Source organism: Lissotriton helveticus, chromosome 4_1 (genome assembly GCF_964261635.1).
Source record: "Lissotriton helveticus chromosome 4_1, aLisHel1.1, whole genome shotgun sequence".
In the NCBI taxonomy this organism is placed as follows: Eukaryota; Metazoa; Chordata; class Amphibia; order Caudata; family Salamandridae; genus Lissotriton; species Lissotriton helveticus.
Window position 1 is genome coordinate 1,142,424,203 of NC_136063.1, and position 25,422 is coordinate 1,142,449,624.

At 42.6% G+C, this 25,422-nt stretch overlaps 1 protein-coding gene across 1 annotated transcript in view; it reads left to right on the plus strand.

Moving 5' to 3' along the window:
• The window catches only part of LOC144829032 (molybdenum cofactor sulfurase-like), a 1,966,499-nt gene that overhangs the window by 93,204 nt on the left and 1,847,873 nt on the right, over positions 1-25,422 (plus strand). The window lies entirely within an intron of this gene.

A 25,422-nucleotide genomic window follows, 5' to 3' on the forward strand; every position in this document is an offset into this window, starting at 1 on the left:
CTTTATTTATCTGTGTCTGCTGTGTTCAGGGCAAACAGAGCATGAATAGACGGTCACGAGAAGAGAGCTACTGAGTCAGAAATAAACAGGGACAGAAAATAGGCCTGGGCACCAACATCAGTGACCCCTATTTGCAAATCAGAAAACCAAAAAGGTGGCCCAGTGTTGCAAATCAGGGCAGTTCTGAACTTGTAAAGATGAGTGTTTTGCAAGGTATAGAAGACCAAAGGCTATAGGTGGGAGAGGTGTGGTGCAGTGGGCAGAGCGGCTGACTCTGGAATACAGGGTTTACCGTTCGATCCCTGATGGCAGCCCAGCTCAGTATTATGTGACTCCGGGCAATATCTCACTTAATCTCCCTGATGGCCCCCCATGCCAGGATACCCCTAGGTGTGATAAGTTTGTGCTTTACATGTGTGGCATTATTATTATTATGATTATTATCACATGGATTTGAGCTTGCTGTAGGCAATGTTTATTTTATTATCAGGGAAATTAACATTAAAAACCGGCACAGTAGACCATTAAACAGGCCTGCTTTCCAAGTGTTGCCACCCCAGTCGTGGATCCTTGGAATTGGGCCTGAAAGTGCCCTGCCTTCCCAGCTGTGGTCGTGTAAGTAGAAGCGATGCAGCGCAACACATGTCCTCACTGCCACTTTGGAATTGCCACAGTGCAACTTATCCCCCACATAGGACCTTGCATCACAGCCTGCAGTTTTCTCGAAGCCTCTGCTGCGCAACGCATACTCGGTGCACACCAGGATTTAAGGTACCTTGTTTGGCTGGCCTAACTTGGTCCCTCTATCCCACCCACCCATCTCGGTCAACCTGAACTTGTGGTTCTGTCTAAGTGTGGGACGACCAGATAACCACAGTTTGCACTTTTAGGTATTACTTTTAATTAAAACTTTAAAATTGCATATCTCTGTTTCTACTGATTGGATTGTTGTTGTTTTGGTCTCAGATAATTTATATAATTCTACTCTATTGTTATAAATTGGTGTGGGATTTTTCTTTTCTTGTGTGTTCACTTTATTACTGTTTGTGTACTGCATAAATAAATTACACTTTGTCTCTAAGTTAAGCCTGACTGCATTTGTACCAAGCTACCAGAGTGTTAAGCACAGGTTAATATGGGGTCGCCTGAGACTTCACTGACAGAAATTAGGGTTACTGCTTGAGCAAGGTTTCACCCTCTTCAACCAGCAACCGAGTTTCCAACAGCAATGTTAATGTAGATATCAGCGAGCAGGAAGGCGCATCATGCTTTTGATGGATCTAAGTAGAAGCAAAGAGACAAATCCTTCCATGCGTTCGCTTCTGAGTTCTTGTTTTACTCCTATCAAATTTCCTCATATTGATACATAAGATGTTCAACATCTGATGGCTTAACCTCTAACGGTGTTATGTTATTCTGTGTTCGATATTGTGTCCCATCAATATTGTGATTCAATATTCAGAGGGCACACCTGTTCCAGCCTTTGTGCTTACCCACCATAATCCTGGAATTGCCCTCTTGGTTGGGTTGCTCCTAACATTTCTACATCAATTGAAAGCTGCCTTCATGATTAATGGGTCAAATGGGTTTCATTGAATTTGCCCCATTGCTGCACCAACTCAGGATTTTTTTGGGCCATGTGCAATATACATTTGTACACTCCTTTGCACGTTTTTCAAATCTGCCACTTCAAAGTTGCTGCAAAACACTGCAGATCTACAACGTAGTGCCTCCTGTACTAGGAAAACATCAGTGGCTAGATATGTGGCATCCACGTACAATTGGGCCTCTGAATTACATTGGCTGTCTCTTCCTGTATTTGTTGTACTCCAGCTGTACTAACTCACCATCTTTCCGTTTAAGAAACAGAATTGGCACAGTTTCTACGCACTTTTTTTAGAGGTCTGCTTGGCCAAAATGTCCAAGATGTTTAAACACACATTTTCATCATTTGGTCCTGAGCTATGCACTTGTTTTCACTCGCACTTTATCATCTGTCTGATGATGTTGCTTGGGTTTAAGGTTAGATGGTTGTTTTTTGATTCCAGTATTGATGTGTCTTTTTTGGCACAATTGTTTGTGGTTCTCTGCACTTTGGCATTGATGATTCGTTTGCATCTTTGGTGTATTCATTAGTATTGTACATATGTATGGTTTGATAGGAGTGACTTTATCATTTATTATTCTGATGTTCAAAATATTCAAACTTTATTTTTCAACAATTGATCGATCACAGTGCAAAAGAATTTTCTTTGGTCAATCTTCAGGGCCGGACTGGCCGTTGCGGGCACTGGGCAATCCCCCGGTGCGCCTCAATGGTGGGGGCTGTTTTTGTTAAAAGGCCGTTTTTGCAGCAAAATCGGCCGAAAACCGGCCCCGGCAAAGATCTCGGTCGCACCCCCAACGCCCCCCCCCCCTGGGGGGGCGGCCAAGCACTTTGCCAGGGCCGGTTTTCGTTCCCAGTCCGGCCCTGTCAATCTTGATCACGAGTGTTAAGATTTGTTTCTTTTTATTGTTCACTCCAACAATTATAGATTAAAACTGATTCTTCTGTCCAGCCAACGAGTTTCGTCCAAGATGAGACTTCATAAGGGATGACAAAGGGATGACAATGTTTCTTTGTTCACAAAATGTTCGAGCTCCGGGCTTATACCAGCCATTATAAGCCCGGAGCTACTCTATTGTTTTCAATGGAACGCCCAACATTCCAATGTTTTAATCAATGCTAATGAATGAATTTGGGTCTTGGTAGTACTGTGGTCCTCTATTGGATGTCTTATCAAACAAGTCGTGATGGAGTTTGTACTCTTGTATCTATAATGGGCAAATTAAAAAATATATACAATATATATTTCCTCCCAAATGCCCTGAGCTTTACAGAGGTCACACGATGCAGCTCCTACCATGCGGTCTACAAGCGAGGCTGCTTGCAGTTTTTTGCATCCATTTCATTTTAAGGATTCCCCATTTCATTTTAAGGATTACCCGACGCGTTTCGAGGCCAACGCCTCTTCTTCATGGGCTGTTCCACAGTGAAAATGACTGACTCACCAGTGTTGTCTCTTATTGGTTGCTTTATTGAGAACACCACCCACTTTGGGCGCTACACACAAGAGTTGCACAATAGCATGCTGGTTCACGTAGTCTCTGAGGTGAGTCGAAAAATTCATTGTCTCTGTGAAGTTTGTTAAAAAGCTTGTTTTAGTCCTTGAGTAGGTTTGGTTGCCAAACTGCAGGCTTCGTGTGACCTCTGTAAAGCTCAGGGCATTTGGGAGGAAATGTTAAATACACAGCAGCCTTGGCCATGGCAGAGGAGCACCATTCCCCACAACTGAAAGGGAAGGCTTGGAAAGGAACTTTTTCTCTCCGTATAAGCATGCAGCCCCATGGCAAAACGAAGCCTGCAGTTTGGCAACCAAACCTACTCAAGGACTAAAACAAGCTTTTTAACGAACTTCACAGAGACAATGAATTTTTCGACTCACCTCAGAGACTACGTGAACCAGCATGCTATTGTGCTACTCTTGTGTGTAACGCCCAAAGTGGGTGGTGTTCTCAATAAAGCAACCAATAAGAGACAACACTGGTGAGTCAGTCATTTTCACTGTGGAACAGCCCATGAAGAAGAGGCGTTGGCCTCGAAACGCGTCGGGTAATCCTTAAAATGAAAAGGGGAATCCTTAAAATGAAATGGATGCAAAAAACTGCAAGCAGCCTCGCTTGTAGACCGGATGGTAGGAGCTGCATCGTGTGACCTCTGTAAAGCTCAGGGCATTTGGGAGGAAATACAATATATATTATAAAGCTATTCTGATTTTTGCATGTGCTATGACATTCGCGTTTGAATTAAATATGCACTATTCCAGTAGTTCTTACCGTTTTAACTTCTTAGGATCTCTACTTAAACATTACTAAAACCTGGGGAGCCCCACTGACTCGTTATTGAAATCTGGGCACCCCCACTTTGTCATTACTGGATGCTGGGGAATCCGGCCTAAGAATTTCAATGATTTGAACTGCAAAACAGTACACAAAATATAGAAAAACAAATAGTCATCAAACAAATGCACAAATGATAACATTTTTCATTTAATTGCAAATAAATTTATAAAGAATTGTATTAGGAAGGTTAGAGTGCTTGTAAATTCCACTAAGATACCCTTTGCCCATGTCTTTTTGATTGATTCGTGAGAACAGTGTAAGTGGACCAGTCTGAGGATACTAACACTTTTAGGCTCCAGTTTCAGATTCCATCACATTACATTTCAAAAATGTCAGTTATACTTTTTTTTTTACGGGACACTTTTTTAATCTGTTAGTATTATTTAATGTTCTAAGCAGTCTCGGGCCCCTTGATTAGGCATTGAGGACTCCCAGTGGTCCCAAATCCCAGATTAAGAACCACTGCTCTATTCTATTTTTAAGCTTAAAAAAAATTCTAATTGTATACATTGTGTCTCCATTTCTGATCACTGTTTAACGCCATTTATAGTGCAAGTCGCGTAATATATTTATAAGAGCAAAATTAGTCAATTTTGTCATGGTAATTGAAAAACACACATTAATACTTTTTTTGAGTCCCTCTGTTCTGGGCTCACTATTGATGTATCAAAGTCTATTTCTATCTGCATGATAATTTAAAATTGTCTATGCTCATGCCATCCTCATATTAACTTTTGTTTTTTGTTTTAGTTTCTTCAGGAAAATAATTTAAATTTAAATATACACCCTTTAAATGTTCCTGTGTCTTCACAAACAATTGAATCAAAATTATTGAGTACAGTAATTGATTTACCCACACCACCGTTTACGCACAATTTTAGTAGGATTTTATGTGGATTTTAGCGCCTTTTGAGACGTACACATTTTTTAAAATCCCAAGTAGGACTGACAAATGTTGGCAAAAAAAACACTTAGAACATGCATTTCAAGACTGAAGTGCGACTCTTTTTCTTTTTATTAATACTGTAAAACTTCACATATGCATCTATGACTATTTCTGTGTTAAATCAATAAAGTAAGCCAAGAGTGCGGCAATCACACTGTACGCAAACAACTGCACGCAAATTGTAATCAGTGTCAAGCAAAATCCATCTCTGAACATCTTCATTCCCCCGTAATGTTTTACCAACATTCAACAATATCAAAGAAATTAGATACTAATCAGACACTTTAGCGCAGGTTGAGCCCGGTGCGACAATCATTTTTGGTGCCCCTACAACCCATGACCTCCTTCTCAGATTCTCTCACTATCACCGTGCAAAAGTGCCCACCATCTCTCCAATCATAAGTTATTACTAAACTTAGCGCCCCCCCCATGGAGTCCGCGCTCCTCCACAGGTTAGCGCCCAGTGCAGCCGCACCGGCTGCACTGCCCTAAAGACGGCCATGATACTAATGTTAATCTTTTCAGCAGTATTAGACTGGTACAAACATCACTTTACATAAAAGGTGTACACGTTTTATGGAAACTAAATCAAGTACTTCCACTCGAAGTAATTACAATGGGTCTTCAGGGGCAGAGTTGTAGACTTGTGTCCTATTTACAAAATCCCTAGTCCAGAATAAAGCTAATGGCAATTTGCGGTTTTGGCCCAGTAGACGCTTAATCCACTTAATGAAAAAACGCTTGACAGCAGCAAGAGTTTCCCCTAAGATGTGGTTCCGTAGTGTTCTCGTCATTAAATGTGTTGGTTAACTGGTATCGAAAAGCAAGGGCGCCTCTCGTTACATTTCTCGACAATAAACGTTGGTTGCAGTTTTACAAATATTAGTTTACTAGATATTTTCGGATCGCGGCTATTCTGACCTCATTTTAGACATAGTTCTTCCTCGGGACTTCGTGTTCACTGAAGAACTGCAATCTTGTCTGACCTGACAATTATTTATGGCTGATAGTGTTCACCTTACTCACAATGTTCTAGCCGCTGAAACAGCTACTGTCTGCTTTTATTACAGGAAAGGGGAGCTTAGCTCGCGGGAGAGGCTTTTAATTCAGCAGCTTCCTTCACAGAAAGAGCGAATAGGCGCCATGATCTAAGTTGCATTTGGGGCCTGGGCCCCACTAAAAAATCAGAGCCCAAGGGTTGGACCAAGTTATTTTGTGGTGGGCCTTGCCTGAGGCTAGATGTATTGTCAGGGTTCTAATGTTGGTAAAACAAGGTATGAAAGAGTGATCGGCGTATCTAAATAGGGCAGGCAGGGGTCAGACACACACAGCTGCACCTCAAGTCATTTGACTCACTTTCTATATATACCATTAGCAGTCAAGCACTATCACCTTCACTGCAGAATATTTGTTTTACATGTTGAAAACTGGCTTTTTAAATACATCAAACAAGCTTGCTCTCCATTAGTTTTAAAATGTTGCCATTTTGAGTCATTTCTCGAGTCAGCAGCCCTGCCAAGCGTCACGCAATAGATGTGACGCTCACGCATTCCAGTGCGGTGATCCGCACCGCACTGGAATGCTTTGTCACGCATTTTGTCACCTGCCAGGCGCGCCACCAGCGGCGCCTGTGCCCGGCACTCTGCTGCTCCGAGAGACTGCTCTCAGCTCTGTGGAGTGGCTGAAAGCAGCGCTACAATGTGTCTCTGCACTCCAGGCACTGGAAACAATGAATGCGGTGCCAGCGAGGCGGCGCACGGCTTCACTCACACACACGGGGGGCGGACTGCCCTCTCAGCAGTCGATTCTGCAGCTGTCAATCACCGGCGTGGCACCATGGGGGCCGGGTTCAATAGTCCGGATGTGCCAGCGTAGAGTGCAGTCACGTGCTGAGGAACTAGGCAGAAGAGGCGGGGGAATCTGAGGGAGTGCAGGCCAGACTCGAGTCTCTCTCATGCCATTGCGGGGCCGCAAGAGGGGGCATGATGAACTTGTGCAATGGGCGTATGGCAGCTGGAGCTCCCAAAATAGACTGACTCGCATTGTGTGATCCAGACGCGATAGACCCGACCCCACCGGCCTCCTTGTGAACTTGCAGCATTCCAGGTACTGTTATAGCAACATTATTTATAATTATGGCAAAGCTTGCATGCAGGCGGCGGCAGCAACTTAACAAATGTCCGCACGCACATGATTGCAGCCAGTAGTGGGCTCGCTAATTGCATTGCGCCAGTCCTGTAGCCACAGCCCAACCTAACAGCCCCCAACACCAAGAATCCCCATGTGTGGAGGATAGGGACTCTGTTAGGCCTCATCTGCCCTCCTGCTTCCAGTCATGTGTGGGCTCTTTGTTTTGTTCTCCAATCCCTTGCGAGTGGCGGCACACTGACTTGGGAGAGCCAGGTCTGCTTTCAGCTGACACAAATCATCTCAAGCACGCACCGGCCACTGCAGTTACCGTGACTTCACTGGGGCCTGGTAGCTACTCTAGAAAACAGCCAGCAGTGAAGCATGACACTCAAGGGCTGCACACACACTATTCCTCCTGGTACACTGCAGAACGTGATTATCTACGGACTCAGCCATCCCTGTCAGTCATTTCTGGTTTGGCACAAGTGAGTCAAGCAGCAAATGAAGTTGAAGTAAATTACCACCAGCCCCTGAGACAAGTGTGTGTGTGTGTTAATAACACAAATTCCTGAAAGGCAGCGCGGGATCAGGAGGCTGCCTGCAGTCAGTGGGGGGCGGTCGTGTTAGTTACTCTAACACACTTCTCAGGTGACACAGGTGGATTAGACCATGTGCAATTGTTCATGTTGTTGGGACCTCCCATTCCAGCACATGGCTGAACTCTGTGTACAATGGGCATAAAATGGATTGGAATACGGCCCGAGTAATTTACCTGTGGCTGAGATTATTTAAAATCGGCGGTACAGACATAACATCTCCCTCTATGGCCCCAGAGCCTGGCAGAGCATTTCCTCTCTTCTGCGAGCCCCAGAATCCACCACAGCTCTTCTTTCTCTGGGGATCACACCCTGGCAGAATAGTTTATCCAAGAGACCATGACAGAGCCGCTCCTCTCACTGCCAGGCCAGGTCACTTTCAGGTGTGCTCCCAACTGTAGGGTTCTAGGCCTGGCTGTTTCCATTGGGAACGCACCAAGGCTGATTTGTAATTAGCTGGACTCTTTGTAGCGTGGGCAAGCAAGGATGGATTGGAACAAGGCCTCAGTTATTGCCAGTAGTTGAGGTTAATTCAAGCATTCTCCACTCATCATCTTTTTATTCTGCTCCGATACTGGCATTACCTCTCCCCTCAATGCCCCCACAGCCTGGCAGAGCTTCTCTTCTTTTTGCCCAGACACTGGCAGTGCTCTGCAGACAGCCAGGATGGATATATTTTTATCAGGATGTGAAAATGAAATGTTAGAGGAAAGGAAATGCAAACTGTTATTTTGGAGAGCATTAAGAGACTCAAATATGAAGACTAAGGGAATAAGCATAATTTTTCTCTGGGAGCTGAACATTGTTACTATGCCTGAGCCCAGCTGTGAATTTGGTTTAATGAGAGCCTGTTCGGAAATGTTTGTAGCAATGAGTTCTTGTTGAAATACTTACCAGGTCTGCCAAGAGGTGGAAGGGAACCGAATATAAGGGGAGTCTCATAAGGTAAAGGGAGGGGCGTGGTGGAGGGGAGACATCTGAATGATGGAAGGAATGAGTCTGTTCCAAACACAGGATAAGGTGCCGGAAACATGATGGCAGAGGCTCTACGGAGGCTAGTTTTAGGCTTGAGGGAAGTCCAGCATTGAGTTGTGGAGACCATCTTGTTATTTACCTGATTGAACAGTATATACAATCAGGTTATAAGGGCACTAGGTTAGTGTAGTGTCCTTCCATCCCAGGTAATTTGTGGCCGTTTAAAGATCTTAGAGTTTCTCGTTACTCAAATAGGTATAATTTCTGATATTTATGTTTCCTTCGTCTTCATTGCTTGATTTTGCTTGCGAGAAAGTGTCACTCATAGTGGTTGCAATGTCACTCATAATTACACTGACATTATGAAAATGTCACACATAGCAATCTGAAACCTTGGCAGCTATGAGTCAGCTGCCACTTAATATATGGAAAATGTTCTTCTGATTACATTAGATAAAATCACTTAAATGAGCTTTTCACAATCATGTTTGGATAATTATCTAGTGTATTGTTTTTCTTGAGTACACACAGTTTTGACACATACTAACAAACATCACATGAGGAGATGTCCGAGATTTACGACCATGTTGTTTACATATGAAAACATATATTATAAATTATATAATTACAAGTGTATGTTACATACATTGCGAAGTTTTTACCTTAGCTATGATTTCAGAAGAGGCTATAACGATTTCCCCCAAATTAAGAGAAATGAAACAAAAATGTGATCAGCGAGAAAAGATATGGAGATCCAATTATAATGAAAACTAAAAAGCATATTACAAAAGTCTAATTCAGGAGCACGAGAAACTCATTACTGAGGAAAAAAGGCTTGTAAATCTTCATCCTCCAAGTGCCAGCCTACAAAACAGCCATTTTTCAAAGATAAAGTGGAAGCTGTATACAGCAGCTTTGATCTTACTAGATCCTTACAGGAGCGGGATGAGGAGTCCATCGCTCTGCAATGATGCTGAGCTTTCTAAATTTTCCTTTTTAACAGTGGATCAGTTGGTCGATTTAATTAGACATACAAAGTCAGGAGCTCCTTCAGATCCTTGCCCGCCTAGGGTTATACATGATTTAGTTCATAAAATAGCTCTGGTCCATTACAATGTTTTGTAATACCATCATTTAGGAAGGACATTTTCCTGAGGAATGCAAAAAAACTTCAGTCCTCCTTCTTTTTAAAAAGTCCACTCGTGACCCTCCGATAGAGCATAATTATGGACCCATCTTGCGCTTACCTTTTCCAGCAAAGGTTATAGAAAAACATCTCAATAAAACTTAGGCAGATTATCTAGAGAAAAACAAAATAATAAACTAAGCACTGATTTGTTTTAGGTTAAATCACAGTACTGAGACTGCACTTGTAGCAGTCTCGGAAGAGATCAAATCTATTATGGTTGGGGGGAGGCAGCTGTGATCCTTTTGGATCTCTCTGCGGCCTTCGATACCGTGAGCCATTGGTCTTGCTAAAGCCGCTGGCAGATACTGGGATTACCGGATCAGCCGTGGAAGGGCATGAGCAAAGGGTGGCCCTTGGAGGGGTTTAATTAAAAAAATGAAATTCCCTGCCTTGTGTGGTCCCATAGGGTCTTCTCTCAGCCCTTCGCTTTAATATCTATGTGGCTCCATTAGCCAAGCGTATCCATTCTTTCGTCTTCACCACTGTAGCTTATGCTGATGATACCCAGATCGTTGTGTCGATTTCTAGAAATGTGAAGGAGGTTGCTGATCAATTCAACAGATGTAGGCTAACTATTGATAGTTGGGTGAGCAAAAACGGTTCAAAACTGAACTCTCAAAAAACTGAGGTTCTTTTTGGGTCAGGATGTTGACTTTTGGAATCATTCATGGCAGCCTCAGACCCCCAGTTCTCTTCCTATGCGAGTTACTTAAGCAAGGAATTTAGGTGTCATTTTTTATGCCAAACTGTCATTGAGCCTCAGATAAGCAAATTGTTTTAAAAATCAGTGGTGGTCTCCTTAGTTTTAGCAAGGATTTACTACTGTAATGACCTGTATATTATCATCAAACAGAGATCACTAATGAAGCCACAGATTTTGCTAAACTCAGCTTGTCACCTACTGAAAAAAATTCCAAAGTTCAAGCCTGTAGCATATACTCTGGTGGAGCTTCATTGGCTCCCGGTAAGGAAGAGGTTTGCCTTTAAGACCTTGTGTCTGGCACACAACGCATTACATGGTTTAGGTCCAAAGTGACTCAAAAGGATGTTCAGATGGTACTCTCCTAAGAGACTGCTACGGTCAGCCACCTTAGGATCAGTGATTGTTTATTGAATTAAGAAATTGGCATGGGTTGGTCGTAGTATTGTCCATTGCAATCTCTGGAACAATCTGCCTCAGCATCGTAAAAGTCAGACTAATTTTCTCTGCTTTCGGAAGCATTTAAATACTTGGTTATTTTCTCTTACCTTATAGTGTGGTTTCGCTTAGTGTTCGGTTTTTGAGGGTTGAGGTATAATTATACTAGTGCCAATATGCTTTAGAGCAATCATGCTTAAGAAGTTTCTAAATCAAATCAATCAGATCACAAAGTAATAGGCTTTCTATGCTAATTATTCCCCGCCATTTTCTTTTGAACTTGTTCCCTGTTTCAGAGTTCAAGGGCGGGGAGCGTGGGTGTTCAGCCTGACTCCAATGGCTAATACACCTGTACTGTTTAAAGGGACGCTCCTCGTCTTCTGAGAATACATTGTGCATCCCCAACAGAAAAGCAGTGCAAGGCATTCAGAGCAGAGATTGGCGCTCTCAAGGTTTTCTGTACTGCTCTAAAGATATTTTTGTTTAAATGTTGATTTTAATTAAAAAATATCTATCTATATCTATCTATCTATCTATCTATCATATATATATATATATATATATATATATATATATATATATATATATATATATATATATATATATATATATATACATTTCAAACCTTTAAAGCATTTTACCTATGAATAAGTGGCCCTTTGCAGCAGCCTTAAGATTAAAAATGTTAAATTATTTGACTGTCTCGACGGCATGTTTTTATTATTATAGATTTATGCAGACCTAAATACCTCTGAAATAAATATCTGATTGTTAGCCGTCACGACATCCTGAGCAACTTGGTGGATCCCTTATGTGTCCTCTTTTACGGACAATTTGGAGGTTTTTGTTTCCTTGTTCTCGTCTTTACTATATGGCACTTTATGATCAGCAGATGTATTATATCATACATTTTGCATTGTGATCTGCATTTATCTTGTTTTACATTTTTATCTTGTATTCTTTTATTGTTCGTTTGAGCTGAAATAAAGTTGGTTCACTGACTGACTGTCCCAGCCAGTGTGCCAACAACGACACCTAAACATCAGCTGTTGCCCAACAACACCTATCCTGAGTGATTCAGCCGATTATACCTATGATGACGCTTGATTTGCTTGCTCCACGCAGACTTTTCCCCCATATATATTCTAAATATTTATATTATTGTGTATTTAGATTGTATTGGAGAGGGCTTTAAGTTGGGGTACTTGACTGGGTTTCTGTAAATATTTTTTTAGTGCATAGATATTAGTACTTTCACCTACTCAGGGTTTTATACAACTGTGAGTTAATGTAAAAATAAATACCTGTGCATAAAGATCAGACAGAGAAAAATAGGGGCAGACAAAAGAATAGATATAAGCAGGGCCGGTCCTAGGATTCATGGGGCCCTGGGCAGAATAGGAACATGCAGGACCCCTATAATTTGATTAAGATTTAACTTCACTGGAAGTGACATCATAGGAAGTAATTTCAATGGGCCATTAAATATATTGATATTGATTTTGTTTATAGAGCGTGCCAATGTCCAGTGGCGTCTTGGCGCTGGCTTCTGCAGCTGTAACAGTAAATAAAGCTAATTGGGCAACATAGTTGAAAAAAGCCAGGTTTTAAGTTGTTTTCTATAACAAATAAAATGTGACTGGGTTTAAAAAGGCAAAGGGTTTTTGTCTGAAAATTTGCAAGTAAGGAAATAAAGCTTCTGCCACCCTAGGATGCTTTGTTTATTTTAGGTGTTTGCACTGTTCTCGAGGGGGTTGATCAAAGAGCTCTCGGTGTGTACCATATGAATTTTCTCTTAAGGTACTCAGGACATATGTTGTGCTCAGTACATAGTGCCTTGAAGCTACTCCCTTCTAATGGGAAGCTAGTGTAGCTCCAACAATACTTGAGACAGATTTGAACTTCAGAATTCTTATTAAAAGACAAGCTGCAGCTTTTTGTAAAATTTGCAGTTTATTCAGAGATTACTGATTATATGGCATTGTTGATGCCGCTTTGCAAGAAGCTAGTTACTTAGTTTGGGTAGGAATAAAATGGTTAAAAATATAATTAATAATACTTATAAAATGTGTACATATATTTTACATCTCTATTAGGTAGAAATACACTAAAGGATTTAAAATTAGTTATTGTTCTATTGAATGGGATAAATGAAAATTATAGGCTAATCAGGAATCCTGGCACTAAGAGAGCTCCATGGGAGAGGTATAGACTTTACTAATGTGGAGAAAGGACAGTTTTAAGTGTTTTTGCAAAAAAATTAAGTTACACCTTAGTTCAAGAGGGAGAGAGTTCCACTCTTGCTCATCTAGAAAGGAGAAGGATGGCACAGGTATAGGATTCTGGAATTAGGGTAAGGAGTGTTGTACAAAGAGAGAACCTTTTTTATGAAGTGCACCTCCTGTGTTGCAGTATTTCCTGTTTCTGAATTTAAAAATAATGTATATTTTCTGCAAAACAGTGAGAGCCCTTGGTATAAAGCAGACATATATTAACTTGAATGAACTATTTTAGACTGACAATGTCTACACTTGAGTGGGAACACATCCCAAGGTGTGGAAATGCTTAATTGTAAAGAAAAGTAACTGAATAATAACTTTTTTATAAATAGCTTAATTTCACACATTTGCCACTTTAAAAATAAGTTTTATTAATAGCCTATTCAAACTAGTGACCTGCTGACCATTGCAATTAAGGCAGAAATAGTTGCAAAAATACTTTTCACCTGATTTAGCAGTAATGTTTACAATAATACCCACATGCAAATGGCACATGCTCCTGTTCTGTCCATAAAAGAGAGGAGACAACACAGGCACAGTACACATGGGATTGTAATAGTGTTCCAAAAAAGGAGCTTAGAGAGTAGAATGTTACGCACTAGAGAACAGTACACAATAAAGAGAGGTGATTAATGGAGAGCAGAGGACGGCCCGGGACCAGGGTTCGATTCCCGGCGCGGCAGGTTTCTGGACCAGGGTCAGCAGACTCGATAATTCTCTCGCCTCGGTGCCCACTCTGATCAGCAATCACACTCGGCAACTCTGGGCATTAGCTTGCCTCATCTTCACTAACGGCCCCACCAGACCGCCGGGGATGCCTGGTCTCACCCTGGAGATACCCATTAAGGGACCATCTCTCAGGGAAGCCAGGAAGGGTTTCGCAGCGGTCGAAGCGCCTTGGGACCCTACGGGTAAGTAGTGCGCTATATAAATGCCTATACATTTACATTTACATGGGGACGAATGTTGCAGACAGGAAAGTGTGTTGATTGAAAGGGTAAAATGTAGCATATCGGAAAGTATGGATTACAAAAGGGAAAAGACAGGAGTGCAGCTCTTACATGACAATGAGGCACAAGAAGGTGGTGCACACTGGTATGAATGGGTCACATATGTGACCTCTAGACCTACTATCATCTGCCATTTTTCAAAGTATTCTTGAGGCGGGTGAAACCCCAAAACCCCTAGGAAGGATGAGCGTGCCTGGCACACAACAAATTAATGAAAGTTTCATTAGGAACCTCTGTATTTTAAAGTTCACCAGTTTCCCTGACTCCTACCATTTTGCATTGATTCTACCCCTCTTGCATCTTTGTCTTTTGAATGCAATGCCCTTCACCTCATCTCTTCATCTCTCCACCAGCCTTTTCACATTGATTTTGCCCATTACATCCTTCTCTCCTCTTCCCTGCCTCCCTTTCTGCCATCCTAGGGCTGAAAAAACTGAGTGGGTCTCTAAAAGGGGTGTGGTCTTTGTAATTAAGGGTGTAGTTTAAACACGTAATCTAAATTTCTGTGATTCCCATAGTGTTCAATCTGACTGGTTCTTTGTTTCCTCTCTGGGCTTTCCGTGATTCAATCCAGAAATATAACACAGCTGACATTCACCTAAAAACTGGCAGGAGTTTTGATTTTGTCAATGGTTGTTAGCTGTTTAGAATAAATGAGTAACAACAATAAGTTCTTCAACTTTCACCATGGCACTGTTTTGACCAATCTCCTTCACACAGATTTGCACAGAATTACAACTGCAACTGGAATAGAGTACTGTTGCTCTGTGTTCTCTGCAGAGAGGACATGTATTGCATGATCATGTATTCTGAACACTTTTTTGACCCCCAGGCAGGAAAAGTGAGAAAGTTGTACTGCCCTCAGCCTCAACTCCAAAGCTCTCAATTGTAGCCTGTTATAAACACCTGGAGGCACCATACAAGAGTAATATGCTGTGAAACAAAATACAGAAACACACATCCTGGAAATACCTAGAATTCTTAAGGAATGCAAGATCAAGTGAAGCATGTGAACTACAAACAGTAACTAATTTGTTGCCATGTATTACCCTAACATGCATTGTCAGACAGGGACAGGAAATAGGCCCCACCACCAAAATAAAAGTGGCCCCCATTAGTGAATTAGGCAGCTAGAAAAATGTTTCATATTTGCAAATTAGAGCAGTTTTTAACTTGTAAAGTCATGCTGTATACGATTTTGTAAGGTATGGACGACTGCATAGATTTGAGTTTTATGCAAGCAATGTTTGTTTTAGTATCACAAAAATCAACAGTAAGCTCATATGACCATAAAGCAGGCCAATAAACAGCCAAAAAGAAACTACATACCGACCTGACAGGTTAGATCGTCAGACACAGCCTGATTGCCCTGTAAGCCAGTCAGACCCTGCAAACATGTGATACCTTCATCGTGCAGAACTAGACCAATTTTTCTTGCAGGTCAAGTAAGAACATGTAAATAGGACCAGATAGGGGGTGCGTTTCAATGCCCGCTCTGATTTACTGCTGGGTCTAAGACACTTAAAGCCCTGCTCCAGCCACTCGTATATGCTGTGTCTATCTGCTCCCCCACCCCATCTCACTTTATTCCGTTTCTTACCCTTTTTCCTCACCTCTATGCTTCCTTTCCCAGTTTTCCCTCATCCTAGGTGAGCAGTTTTCAAGTGACGGGACGCAAGTCTATTCTTTGTTGTGCGCCCTGCAGGATATCCTGCTTTTCATTCATACAGGGGCAGGGCGCCGCACACATAAGGGCACTTTAAGTACCTGTCTTATCTCTGCCATCATCATGCAGATGCAGCGATTAGGCCCAGAGAGAGGGACCAGAAGGGGCAATTGATAAAAAAAAAACATTTAAACTCTTAGGGGGGCACACAGGGCCTCGAGACTCTGAAGTCTTTAAAGGTGCGAGGCACCACTGCTGCCGAGCAGACGCGGGACCCTGGGCAGCTGCCCACACTGCCCATGCCTAGCACCGACCCTAGATATAAGGGCTTAGTGCAAAGACGATAAGACATGCAGGATATCAAGACATGAACCAGTCAGATGATTCGAATTGGGGGAGAGGTGAAGAAAAATACACATTTCACATTTTTGACTGATACTTAATTTAATGAAAACAAAATTGATGGAGTGTGAAAAACTCAATTTTTCCAAGCAAAATCAGTTACTGCTGCCCTTCTAGCTCTGGCTTGCTGTGACACGGCGTGCTTGGTTATAGACGGTAAAGTGTTTGTGACCATGTAATATAAGGCCTAAAATACCCTCTGCCATATGGAGTTCCCTGACCTTATAAGGGTAATGCACCTCCTTTGTTATGTATGCGCAAGGGGTGCTCCATCCCATTTTTCAGTTCTACATATCAAGACTTGTTCTGCATTGATACCATATTAATATGTACCGCCAGCCTTTGTATTAAGATAGGTTGTGAAGATAGGGGGTTACTTTAAGTGATCTTGGCTTTGAAGCATGCCCTCTTGGCTGGGTGAGGGCAGGCTTTAGTTATTCGAAATGTATGTTAACACAAGAAGTAGCCTATTTATGATATATACACTTTTATAGTATTAACATTTCCAACGAGGCACTTCAGTTAATTGAACACTTGTGTATGCATTTTATATATTTCATTTAATCTCATTTTGCAAATTATTGCTGTCCGGAAGAACGCGCGCAATGCTGGGATCGTCTGTACTAATTGCAGGGCACTTTCGGACATCCTTGAATTGATTAAACAGGATGCCTCTGGTACCATCCGTTGAGTGCAAATTAACATTTGTTAATCTGTCAAGGGCAGGATCAGTGAAATTGACTAACTCAGTAGATTCACTTACAGTTGGAAATGAAACTTGCCCCGTGGCAGCAGACTGACTGCTGAGTGACTCGACAGGGCTTGCTGCAATTAGGCACTGCCCAGCCGTGGAACAGTTTTCTTTTCTCCAAGTGATAATTGTAAAACCTTTGACTTTTCTGACTAGAAATTCTGCAGCTTTACTTCTATGGGCCTTGGAGAACAGCCTGCCTTGGGCAAATGATTCATAACACCATCGTTCCTTAGGACAGCAGGGACTGCATTGTGCCCAGTCTGAGAAAGAATAATGTTCTCGTCCAATAACGCACTCAGTACTGTGTCTTTTCTTCGGTTACTAGATCCATATACAAAGCATTGGAAAATTGAATTGGTTTGGGTTCTTAGTTGTAATTACTGTATGTTATGTGAAATGAAAATATGCGACCACAAATAAGATCCATACAAGCACATCATGCAAACTGGTGGGTGCATAAATCAATGTGTGGTTTGATGGCTGTGCCTTTGTTTGTAAAGGCCAATAAACGTTTGGGTGATTTGGAATGCATAAAGGGTTTTTTGGTTGTTTAGATGAATGGGCGCAGTTGCATAGATTGAAAAATGGATGAATAGAAATGTGGGTGGGTGGATGAATGTTTAGTTTTAGGTTGATGGATTAATGCCTGGTTGTAAGGAGAAGGATGTGGTATATGATGAGGATTGATGATGGACACTTTCGCATGGGACACTTAATGCATAGGTGTTGGTCATGTGTGTGAAGTGGTGCATGAATGTATGTACATGGAAGGATAAATAGATCATTGCATAGGAAGATAAGTGTGAATAGAATGCTTATAGGACAAATGACTACAGGCAAATGGAGAGGAGCTTGGGTGCGGATAAAAGATGCGTGGATGTGGTTGCACACATTAACGACAGTATTTCTGAGTGCAATGGTATGCTAGCGGACAAGAAGCACTTTCTGAACCATGAATCCAAATATGCCAAGGCACTGTGCCTGACAAACATAAGCTTACCACATGACTCTCTGCATCCTGCCAGTGAAGCAATCCAAACCTTATAGACTATGGACTGACAGCTGACATTATCAGCTGTGCTCTTGGCACCTACACCGCTCTACCTGTTCCAAGATAAAAAAAAAAATTCTATAAATTAAACAGTGAGCGAACAAGACTCCAGCCTATAAATTTAATAAAAATGATGATCATTATGAACGTGTTCTCTACAGATTGTGGTATATAAATAAATAATACCGGATCTAGGTTTTACTGGACATAGCAATAACAGATAGCTCAATAAATAAGAGTCAAGATTCGAGGTAGTAGGAGTTTTGCAGGTTTAATACAGCATAAAGGACAGGAACAGGACAACCTGCACAGGAATAGGAGGACAGGGCCCGGCAGCTGCCGGGGCTGGATCTGGGATGAGCGCGCTAACTTTTAATAACAATACACAACATATATATACTAAAACAGTTGCATTACAGTGAATTACAATAGGCGGAGCAGTGGGTGTGGTCAATAGCAGTCGCGAAAGATAAGGGTGAAAGTAGGTGTAACAGAGGCGTATACATAGACATGTGATGTAAACGTAGCAGAATATGTCATAAATGGGGCGGAAACATGGAGGGGGCTACCTAAGGAGCCGGGACCTCTAACCTAATGGTGCGCGTAAACTGGCAATGACGTATTACTAGGAGAAGCTGGGGGCTATGAACTCTACGCTAGGAGCAGAGACTGAAGTCTGGAGAGTCAGGGCGACATGTACCTAAACAGTATCTAGTATCTGATGTTTAGAGAACATGTTGATAGAATCCAAAAGTTATCGGGGTAAAGGCTAACAGACTCTAAGACTGGAGCATGCATTATTCTACATGTAGTGCGTGATGAAGAATATTAAATGACCATAAATACAGTATTTCTCTTACATGGAGACGTAAAGGCTAGACAATGACGGAAACTATTGATGCGATTCAGTGGTTTAGGAATGCAGAGAAGGAGGACTGGACTGATAACTAGAACCATAACATACTCTTGGCAGACTCAGAGGCAGAGCCAGGCTGAACCGGGCACTGTGAGGCAGGAAGTAAGTGAAGGGTCAGGAACACAGGTGGGGGCTATATCGCTCCTCAGCGAGGGCTCAGGAGACAGAAGCTGAATCTGGTGTCCGGGCCCTTTTGAGGCCTAGAAACGGGGACTTTACAATGAAATAACGTGCACACTGAGAAACGTGGCAACGTGACTTTACATAGGCCTGATATTCGTAGTATTCACGAGGACTGGGAACTGGCATACTAGAGGCGGACACAACTATAATTGCGTCTTTAATCGGACATGGGGAATACATATGCATATTAATCATGCACACATAACATAAGATGGAGGACACGTAGGGACACAGAACATGGCAAAATTTACTTTTCCACATTCCCTCCTTGTCACTACGTTTCCATCAGGAAACATCAATATTCATGATACCATCTATCATCTCATACAGTATCATTTGCTCGTCTCGCATTGTCTTGGAACGGGATGTAGAACGGGACTTGGGACTAGGAATACAAGAGGTAGCACAAATGCCACAAATCGCAGGGCCACATTGTATACAGAGGCAGCAACTGAATATGATCGCTACTGCAATACCTAGAAAGGACAATACTTTCCATCCCCAGGCGGAAATTATATTCCAGAACCAACCGGACCATGTCCAGGTGCCTGGATCTTGGTGTAACATATGGGCAATTTTATGGAGTCCGGTTATAGCTGAATAAACAGACGGCGCGTTATTAGGAATGAAAATGCAGCAACTAGATCCGATGACTCTACAGGCCCCGCCCCTATCGGCCAGTATGACGTCAAGGACGAGACGATTCTGGAGCACGACAAATCTCATAGCAGATTGCTCTTCGGTTAAGTTACCTAGGGCAGAGGCAGTCTCATTCACTACTGCTTCAAGGGTTCTGGTTAACCTACGGATTAACTTACTATTCTGGATAGGTCCTATAAAGAAGAAGAAACCTCTATTGAAATCTGTATACTGTTCTAGAGCAGTTTCAGTATAATCGACAATCGGGGACTCGATCTCCCTTTTATGTCTAAAGTGTACTAGATGTGTGTTTCTATGATAATCAGATGGGGCTAGGAAAACAGGTGGCAGTAGGAAGGCAATGTAACAGGTACCCTCCCAATCGAGGGGCAGACGAACATATGCGGTCTGACCACAAACAAAATAAGAGTGACGTGAAGCTTTGAAAATAGATTTCCCACTGTCACTATACTTGACAATAGTAGTACAATCACTATGTCCTACATGTACGGAACCATAATTTCTGACACATAATTCGCCTTTGACTGGTAGTACTGAAATAGCAGGTAAGTCTGGAGTAGAATCAGACTGAACATTCAGGACCATGAAATTCGAAGAATAATTACCTAGATTATAAACTTCATTTTCTAGATCTAACCCTGTTCTGTGGGGAAGACCTTGCTTGTCTGGAAAACATGTACTGTTAAGAAAAGACATATCTGTTGAGGATGACGTTAACGTGGACCATGCTCCACACGAACCATTATGTGAAAATGGATAAGGAAAGAGTGGCAGAACTCCCTTCGGTGTCTGGAAAGGGGGGAGTCGACCACACACCCAACAATTAGTGGCATTGCTGGTCTGGTGTGAATAATGTAACATGCGGATAAAGGAATTATTACGCATAGCGAGACGATAAGAGAGTTCATGAGGAGGCAGATCACTAAACGTGTGCTCTACTGTAACATTAGATGACTTATTTACATGAGGAACTGGAAAATACAAATAAAATGCATAACTGGTGCAGGTAAACATAAGGCTGAAAACCAATATGAAACTTAGAAAAACGATACATCGGATTGAGTTTTGACTAACTCTCTCACTATGGGGGTCTATTTTATACATGTCAGAAACCGGTCTAACCGTTATCACCTAGGGGAGGACTTAGACAATCAGACTGGCTGACTTATTTTACTAGACCTTAGTTTTTGCTTATACTCCTGTTGCGGAGTGTTCTCTAACAGGGAGGGTTCAGTAACATTGTCTTTTGCGGGACAGTCCTTAAGAATAGTACTTTGGCAATTTTTAGACTCCTCGGAAATGTTCTTTGAAACAGGTTTCAGTCCATAAAACTTCTTTATATGCGATAGATGCACCCAGCCTTTTCTCCCCTCCAACTTCACGGCTGTACGGGTGGTTAGGAGGACCTGTCTGGGTTCTTTCCAGCGAGGCTCCAGCGGACTTGAACGATCAAAGTTCCTGACCAGAACCATGCATCCAGGGACGATTTCATGCGGTGCCACCTCGGTATTGTCTGGAAATGCGGCGGCAACCTGTGAACGACAAGAGTGTAGGGCAGACATCAAGGAAGCTAGGTAATCTGTCAGCATATTACTTGAAACATCGGTAATACTTCGGGGTCTAGGTGTACCCCACATGTTAGGGGGGCGGTTGAATACGACCTCGTACGGGGACAGACCTGATCTGGAATGTGCGACCATGCGCATATAGAACAAGGCAACTGGCAGGGCTACTATCCAGTGTACACCTTTCTCTTGACATACTTTTGCAATTCGGATCTTCAGAGTCTGATTATGTCTCTCTACGAGACCGGCTGCTTCTGGATGGCGTACACAATGGAACTTCCACTGGTACCCTAACAACAGGGAAACGTGTTTCATCAACTCAGATGAGAATGGCTGGCCGTTATCAGAATATACGACTCTAGGGAGTCCATAACGGGGGAAGAACTCACGAACCAACTGCTTGGCAGTGGTCGCGGCTGTGTAATCTGGGACTGGATATGCCTCCGTCCACCGGGACAAAGCGCATACAACTACAAGGACATACTTGAAACCTCGACATCGCTCCATCTGAATGTAATCCATCTGGAGGACTTCAAAAGGGTGGTCAGGGGGTTGGAAACCACCTTGTTCCACCGGGACACTTTTACCTGGATTAAACTGGCAACATATCATACAGGTACGGACTTTCTGCTTGGCTGCAGCTCGTAAATGCTTGTTGAACCAAATGTTCTGGATACTGTCTAACATGGCTTTTTCTCCTAAATGTGCTGGACTATGTGCGGTATTGATAATGACTTGAACCATAGAGTCGGGGAGAAACCATGTGGCTCTACCCTTCGTTACCCATCCCTGATCTGTCTGGACCCCTCCTTGTTCGGACCATTTCTTGATTTCATCAGGAGTAGCATGTAACTGGATATCTATGACATCTTGAGTAGGGTCCTTAACTGTCATACATGTAGTCTGATCTGGAGTATGTGTCTGTGTCGGGTTAACTGAAATGTCTGGAGTCTGTGCTGTAAGCTTGGCTGTGCGATCTGCTAGATCATTACCTTGGGAAATAGTGTCAGTAACTTTCGTATGTGCTTTGCATTTCATGATAGCAATGGATGTCGGTAAGTGTATGGCATCTAACAGAGCCTGAATAAGGAGACCATGCTGAATCTTGGTTCCATGAGAAGTCATGAAACCTCTCTCCTGCCAGAGCACTCCGAAGTCGTGTACGACTCCAAATGCGTAACGTGAATCTGTGTAAACATTAACTTTCAGGTTCTTAGCGTGTATGCAGGCTTGAGTCAGAGCTACTAGCTCCGCTGCTTGAGCAGACAGGGTGTCAATACGGTGTGTCTCTATAACTTCAGTGTCAGTAGTCACTGCATACGCGGCTACTAGTTCCCCTGTACTTGTTCTCATACATGAACCATCCACATAAAGTGTCAGGTCGGGATCTGGTAATGGAATATCTGTCAGATCTTGTCTTGGCTTAGTCATGATATTAACTACTTCCACACAGTCGTGTGTGGCAGGATTTGAAATAACTGATGGTAACAGTGTAGCAGGATTTAAAACGTTGCAGCGTCTGATTTCTATATGTGGCTGGAACAGTGTTAATTCATAACCTGTTAAACGTGCAATTGTCAAGTGCTGAGTCTGGGTTCGGTTTAAAAGAACTTCCACGGAGTGTGGAACTTGTACTGTCAAGGAATGTCCTAACACTATGGAATCACTTTGTCTGATAGCTAGTGCTGTGGCTGCAACTGACTTGAGGCACGCAGGCAAAGCCTGGGCTACAGGATCTAATGTGCTCGAAAAATAAGCACAAGGCTTGTATTGTCCTGCTTGATCTTGTGTGAGAACAGATAATGCTGTACCTTCGCGTTCTGTGACGAAAAGTGTAAAAGGCTTACTGTAGTTCGGTGTAGCTAGAACTGGAGCTTGGCATAAAGCTTTCTTTAACTCATTAAAACTAAGTGTATGTTCAGATGTCCAAGGGAGGACAGTCGATACGGCTGCCTCCTGTGTCGTTAACTGTATCAGTGGTTTGGCTAGAAATGCATACTGAGGAATCCATTGTCTACAATAAGAAGTAAGGCCGATAAAAGCACGTACCTCCTTCTGAGTCTTGGGCTGAGGAAGACTCGCTATTAACTGGATACGGTCTGGTGTCAACTGCCTACCCCACTTGGACAGTAAGTGGCCTAAGTAGATCACTTGCTGTACACAGAATTGAAGCTTCGAAGGGGACACCTTGTGCCCCATCTCGGCAAGGAAATACAGAACTGTGAGTGATGCTCGCTCGCAAGCACGTTCAGAAAGGGCTGTGATCAGTAGATCATCGACATACTGGAGCAGGGCAGTGTCAGTTGGCATGTGAATATTGTCTAGTTGTCTCTTAAGTGCTTGACTGTAAATACTAGGACTTTCTGTGAAACCTTGAGGAGCGCGTGTGAACATATAGCTCCTTCCATTTAAACAAAATCCGAAAAGAAACTGGCTGTCTGGATGAATGGGGACACTGAAAAACGCGTTCTTGAGGTCTATGACTGTAAAAAATGAGGCTTCGGAATCAATGGCTGTCAATAGGGAAGAGATATCTGGGACAACTGGGTACTGGGGAATAATACATTTATTGAGTTCTCGAAGGTCAATCACTAATCGATATACTGGAGGTGCATTTGGATCAGTACGTTTCATGACGGGAATGATCGGAGAATTACATACATTGGAGTCAGTTTCTACAACTACTCCTTGAGCTGTGAGCTCGTCAATAATTTTGGATAAGGCTGCTACAGCCTCAGGTGGCAATCTGTACTGTCTGATTCGTGGTAACACTACACCTGGCTTGAGAGTCACACGATGGGGTGTGATTTGCATATAACCAACATCAGTTGGACCTTGCGCCCATAGATGCTGCGGGACATTAGACAATCTCGGATCAAAATCTCGTAATACATAGTGACCCTTGAAGTCACGTAGGAACAATCGTATTCCCTCTGGGGAACAGCAAATGACTGCACCTAACTCTTTCAGTGTCTTAATGCCTAATAAATTTTCTGGACATGACTTCGTAAGTAATAGATCAGTAGTGCGGGACAATGGACCTACTTCTAGAGTGACTGGCTTTGATATCTCGTTTACAATAGGCTTTCCTGAAAATCCAAGGGAAACATTTCTAGAGCCTGAGAGCGGAGCCCCTGGAACTTCGGCGTGACTGATGGTGGTCCTACTTGCCCCTGTATCAATCAGAAACTTTCTGTCTTTCCCTAGTACTTGACTATGAACATAGGGACCTTCTTGATCTACAGGAATCTCGATGAGAGGCAAGCCTACCTCCCTCTCTAGGCTGTTTCATGAATACGGTTGATACTCTGGATACTCTGTCTGAGCATACTGGTACATCTGCTGTGTAACATGCTGTGTTGCAGCAATAGGCTGCGGTGCTGGAACTGTCTGTTGTGCATTCTGTGGCTGAGAAGTCTGTGAAACTTGTTCTTGTCTAGGCGGACGTGGTCTTTCTTTAGTCTTACCAGTAGCTATGTTGTGTTTCAGAACTGCACACTCGTTTATAAAATGACCTGGCTGTTTACAATAATTGCAGTTCCCTTTAACGGGAGCTGCAGGATGACTGGCTTGATTCGGACCCCTCTTCTGACTGTCTTGTGGAACAGATTGTGCAACTAGTACTTTCATTTTCGTGTCTTTCATACGTTTTCTCTCATGTTCTTGCTCTTCTCTGATTCTATTCTGGTGGTACTGAAGCATCTGCAACATCTGGGACGGAGTACTTGCTTGCCAGGTACTTTCGACTTTCAAAACTCGATTCTTAACTTGTGGACTTGAATTCTCGACTAATTTAGTAACAAAAAGATGAGGGTATGACTCGCTACTTGTCTTGAGGCCACTGTTTATAGTAAAACATTTCTCAAATCTAGAATAAAAATCACTAGTGTCTTCGTCTTGTTTCTGTTTACAGGCTGAGATTGCATCCCAGTCTTCCTTTTTAGTTACTAATAATCTGGGCAAAACTTGTATTAACAGTTCAGGTAATTCTTTACATTTATCTCCAAGACCGGTACCTGG